Below are 5,153 nucleotides of genomic sequence, written 5' to 3' on the forward strand. Positions count from 1 at the left end.
AGTTGAGCCCCATACCATGGGGTACCCAACACCGTCCGGGGGACAGTGAAGGACAGTGAAGGAGGAGAACCCATGGATCTGGCCTTCTTCACCAAGAAGATCCTGTTGAAGGTGTGTGGATATAAAGCTGCGGAGATCTACTGCCTGCAAGACTTTCCCAGCGCTGAATATTTCGATGTGACGTTCAAGCGAGTGGCAGTTTGCGTCAAGTTCCTGAAGGTGTTCGAGGAGAAGAGAGAGCTGCCGGAGATGAAGATACTGACGGTGGTGCCACTCTTTGCTCTGCTGTTGCAATGGGACCGGGTGGTGACGGTGAATCTTTACAACTCCCACATCCCTGTCACCAACGTGCTCACCTTCCTCACCAGGTACTTCAACAAGGTTGGGAGCTGCACCGCGGTTAGAGATGATTAGGGGTTTTGGACACGTAAACGCCAGGTTAAGGTCACGCTCAAGACCGACAGTAAGGGAGACACCTACCACCCTCCTTCCAGATTCACTATCGGGGGAAGCTGTGGCTACCTTGTCTACGCTGGGCAACCCAAACTTTGTCGCTCATGCAGCAAGTCTGGTCATGTGGTGGCCAACTGCAGCGCCGTCCTCTGCAAGAACTGCAAACAGGAATCCAAGGAGAGGGGTGAAATGTAAGCTGGTTTAAGGTGTGGGTGGGTGGGGGGGGGAGAAGTGGAGGGGGGGTGGTGTGGTTGTAGGGACATACAAGCAGTGATAGGAGCAGATCATCAAAAGATGTCACCAACAATAGAACAAAAGAACACAAGGTGATATTATCTAAACGAATGTGCCAATTAAGAATGGTTGGTAGGGCTCTCAAGGTATAGCTGTAGTGGGGGTGGGGGAGCATAAAAGATTTAAAAATATTGGAAATAGGTGGGAAAAGAAAAATTTATATAAATTATTGGAAAAAACAAAAGGAAAGGGGAAGAAACAGGAAGGGGGTGGGGATGGAGGAGTGAGTTCAAAACCTAAAGTTGTTGAATCAATATTCAGTCCGGAAGGCTGTAAAGTACCTAGTCGGAAGATGAGGTGTTGCCAGTTTGCGTTGGGCTTCACTGGAACAATGCAGCAAGCCAAGGATAGACATGTGGGCAAGAGAGTAGGGTGGATTGTTAAAATGGCAAGCGACAGGGAGGTTTGGGTCATTCTTGTGGACAGACCACAGGTGTTCTGCAAAGCGGTCACCCAGTTTACGTTTGGTCTCTCCAAGGTAGAGGAGACCACATTGCGAACAACGAATACAGTAGACTAAGTTGGGGGAAATGCAAGTGAAATGCTGCTTCACTTGAAAGGAGTGTTTGGGCCCTTGGACAGTGAGGAGAGAGGAAGTGAAGGGGCAGATGTTGCATCTTTTGCGTGGGCATGGGCTGGTGCCATAGGAAGGGGTTGTGGAGTAGGGGGTGATGGAGGAGTGGACCAGGGTGTCCCAGAGGGAGCGATCCCTACGGAATGCCGACAGGGGGGGGTGAAGGGAAGATGTGTTTGGTGGTGGCATCATGCTGGAGTTGGCGGAAATGGCAGAGGATGATCCTTTGAATGCGGAGGCTGGTGGGGTGATAAGTGAGGACAAGGGGGACCCTATCATGTTTCTGGGAGGGAGGAGAAGGTGTGACGGCGGATGTGCGGGAGATGGGCCGGACACGGTTGAGGGCCCTGTCAACGACCGTGGGTGGAAAACCTTGGTTAAGGAAGAAGGAGGACATGTCAGAGGAACTGTTTTTGAAGGTAACATCATCAGAACAGATGCGACGGAAGCGACGGAACTGAGAGAATGGGATCAAGTCCTTACAGGAAACAGGGGGTGAGGAGCTGTAGTCGAAGTCAGAGCTTTCTTTTCCTTTCCATCATTGATTTTGCTGATCTGAACTTTTGCTGTGAGGGAGACAGATTCATTGAGGCCAGGGTGAATGGTTCCCCCTTTTGGGTTTTGGTGCAACTGCAGGCTTGATGCTGGTGTGTCCTTGGGCTGATTGTCAGGTAGGAGTCCAGAGTTTGGATGATAACCCCTGTTGGATTTTGGGATTCTGCAGGCCCTGCTTCATGGATGTTGTGTCAAGGGACAAATGGCCCGATGCTCAAAGCTGTTTGTCGACCCTTCAGCCCACATTCGGCCATGTGCAGCCACAGTGATGGTCAGACAGTGGCCCTAGAAGACGGGATGGGTAGACGTCAGTTTATGGGTTATTGCTTGTCGGCCTTTTGGCTAAGATCAAGTGTAGTTTCTGTTCTTATCACTTTAAAACTAAAGAGTGTCTTTCACCAAGTTGATGATCCTCCAGCTGCAGTTGATGTTTGTCTCGGTGTGTGTCCCTGGGAACAGCCCGTTTAGCACAGAGTCCTGTGTCACTGAACTGCTCAGGATGAACCTTGACAGATACCACTGCATCTCTCTCCAGACCTTCTTTACAAAGGCACAATCCACAAGGAGGTGAACAACGGTCTCATCCCCACCACAGCCACCTCGAGGGCAACGTGCAGAGTGGGTGAGACTCCTGGCGTGTAGGAAGTATCTTACAGGGAGGGCCTTTCTCACCACCAGCCAAGCTACGTCTTGGTGCTTGTTGGAAAGTTCTGGCGATGAGGCATTCTGCCAAATGACTTTGTCAGTCTGCTCAGGGAACCATCCCACAGGATCCACCCTCTCCTTTTCCCACAGGGCCTCTAAGACATTACATGCCGACCTCTGGCTGATGAACTTGTGGTCAAAGGTGTTTCTCTGCATAAATTTTCCCACCAGGGACAGGTGGTCCGACACGGTCCAACTCCTTGGAGCGTTCCGCGGCAGTGTGGCCAGACCCATCCTTCACAACACCGGGGACAGGTAGAACCTCAGCATGTAGTGACACTTGGTGTTTGCGTACTGAGGGTCTATGCATAGCTTGATGCAGCCGCACACAAAGGTGGCCATCAGGATGAGGGCGATGTTGGGCACGTTTTTTCCCCCTTTATCTAGAGACTTGTACATCGTGTCCCTGCGGACACGATCCATTTTCGACCTCCAGATAAAGCGGAATATGGCTCGGGTGATCGCCACCACACAGGAGTGTGGAATGGGCCAGACCTGCGCCACGTACAGCAACAGCGAGAGTGCCTCACACCTGATGACCAGGTTCTTACCCGCAATGGAGAGGGAGCGTCGCTCCCACATGCCCAGTTTTCTTTTCACCATAGACACTCGCTCCTTCCAGTTTCTAACTCATGCCCTGGTCCCTCCGAACCATATCCCCAGCACCTTCAGGCCGTCAGCCCTGACAGTGAAGGGGACAAATGATCGGTCAGTCCAGTTCCCAAAGAACATGGCCTCGCTCTTCCCACGATTTACCTTGGCTCCCGAGGCCAGTTCGAACCGGTCACAGATGTGGATCAGTCTGCGCACCGACAGCGGATCAGAGCAGAAGCCGGCGACATCGTCCATGTACAGGGAGGCTTTGATCTGAGTGCCTCCACTGCCTGGGATCGTCACTCCTCTTATACCCGGATCCTTCCTGATGGACTCAGCAAAGGGTTCTATACAACACACAAACAGGACAGGGGAGAGAGGGCAGCCCTGCCTGACTCCAGATTTAATAGGAAAGCTATCTGATTCCCACCCATTGATAGAGACTGTGCTACTGATGTTAGTGTAGAGCAGTTGGATCCAATTGCGAATTCCCTCCCCAAACCCCATTTTGGAGAGTACATCCACCATGTATGTGTGTGATATTCTGTCAAAGGCCTCCTGATCCAGGCTGATGAGGCAGGTGTCCACACCCCTGTCCTGTACATAGACAATCGTATCCCTGAGCTGCGCGAGGCTGTCAGAGATCTTCCTGCCCGGCACAGTGCAGGTCTGGTCAGGATGGATCACCAACTCCAGAGCGGATTTGACCCGATTGGCGATGACCTTGGACAGAATTCTATAGTCCACATTCAACAGTGAAATGGGTCGTCAATTTCTAATTTCCTCCCTTTCCCCCTTGTGCTTGTAGATAAGGGCGATGATGCCTTTCCTCATGGATTCTGACATACTGCCGGCCAGGAGCATACTCTCGTACACTTCTAGCAGGTCTCGGCCAATCCAATCCCACAGAGCCAAATACAACTCTGCCGGCAAGCTGTCGCTTCCGGGAGTTTTACTTTTCTCGAAGGATTCAAGGGCCTTAGTCAGTTCGTCAGGAGTTAGCGCTTTGTCCAGACTCTCCCGTGTACTGTCGTCTAAGACCTCCGTGATAGAGGACAGGAAGGACTGGGAGGCCGTGCTGTCTGTGGGCTTCACGTCATACAATCCGGCATAAAAGGATTTGCTGATCCTCAATGTCAGACTGTGATGACTTTACTGAGCTTTCTTCTTCCTTCAGGCTGCTGATCACAGAGCTCTCTCTGTGTACCTGTTGGAAGAAGAAACGTGAGCACATCTCATCCTGCTCCACGGAGCGGACTCTGGAATGGAAGATGATCTTGGAGGCCTCCGAGGCAAAGAGCGAGGCTTGTTGGCTCTTCACCTCTTGGAGTTCCTCCTTGACATCGACCCCCCATCGACCGCAGCCAGAGCAGGTTCTGCATGTTTTTCTGGAGTTGGGACATTTCCCTCTGTTCCTTTCTAGCTTTCTGGGTGCCTTTGAGGATGAAAAACCTCTTGATGTTTCCCTTGATCGCTTCCCACCAGTGTGTCAGTGACTCAAAGAGGGGTTTCATGGTTCTCCAACCTTTGTAATCCCTCTTGAGCTCCTCAATGTTCTCTGGGGTCAGCAGTTGCACGTTTAGCTTCCATGCCCCCCCAGCCCACCCTCTGGTCCTTCTCTAAGTGGCAGTCAGCCAGTAGGAGGCAGCGGTTAGAGAAGAACACCGGCTTGACGTCGGTGGATCTGACTGTAAACGCACGGGACATAAACAGGAAATCTATCCTGGAACAGACGGACCTGTCAGGCCGTGACCAGGCGTATCTACGCTGCGCTCCGTCTGCAGGGTTGCTGAAGACGTCATGCAGCTTGGCATCCTTTACTGTTTCCATCAGGGATCTGGATGTAGCATCCAATCTGCTCTCGGCCCTGCTGGATTGTCCAGCCGCATCGATGATGCAGCTGAAGTCACCGCCCAGAATGACTTTCCTGGAGGTTGCCAGCAGCTGTGGGAGCTGCTGAAAAACCTCCAGCTGCTCA

The 5,153-nt window shown here is 52.0% G+C and overlaps 1 non-coding gene across 1 annotated transcript; it reads left to right on the forward strand.

Moving 5' to 3' along the window:
- Positions 1–2,198: 2,198 nt before the first annotated feature.
- Positions 2,199–2,384, forward strand: LOC121275129. Its single transcript, XR_005942361.1, has one exon. It is a non-coding gene; the product is annotated as a U2 spliceosomal RNA (small nuclear RNA).
- Positions 2,385–5,153: the final 2,769 nt, after the last annotated feature.

Source organism: Carcharodon carcharias, unplaced genomic scaffold, assembly GCF_017639515.1.
Source record: "Carcharodon carcharias isolate sCarCar2 unplaced genomic scaffold, sCarCar2.pri scaffold_1042_ctg1, whole genome shotgun sequence".
NCBI classification, from domain to species: Eukaryota; Metazoa; Chordata; class Chondrichthyes; order Lamniformes; family Lamnidae; genus Carcharodon; species Carcharodon carcharias.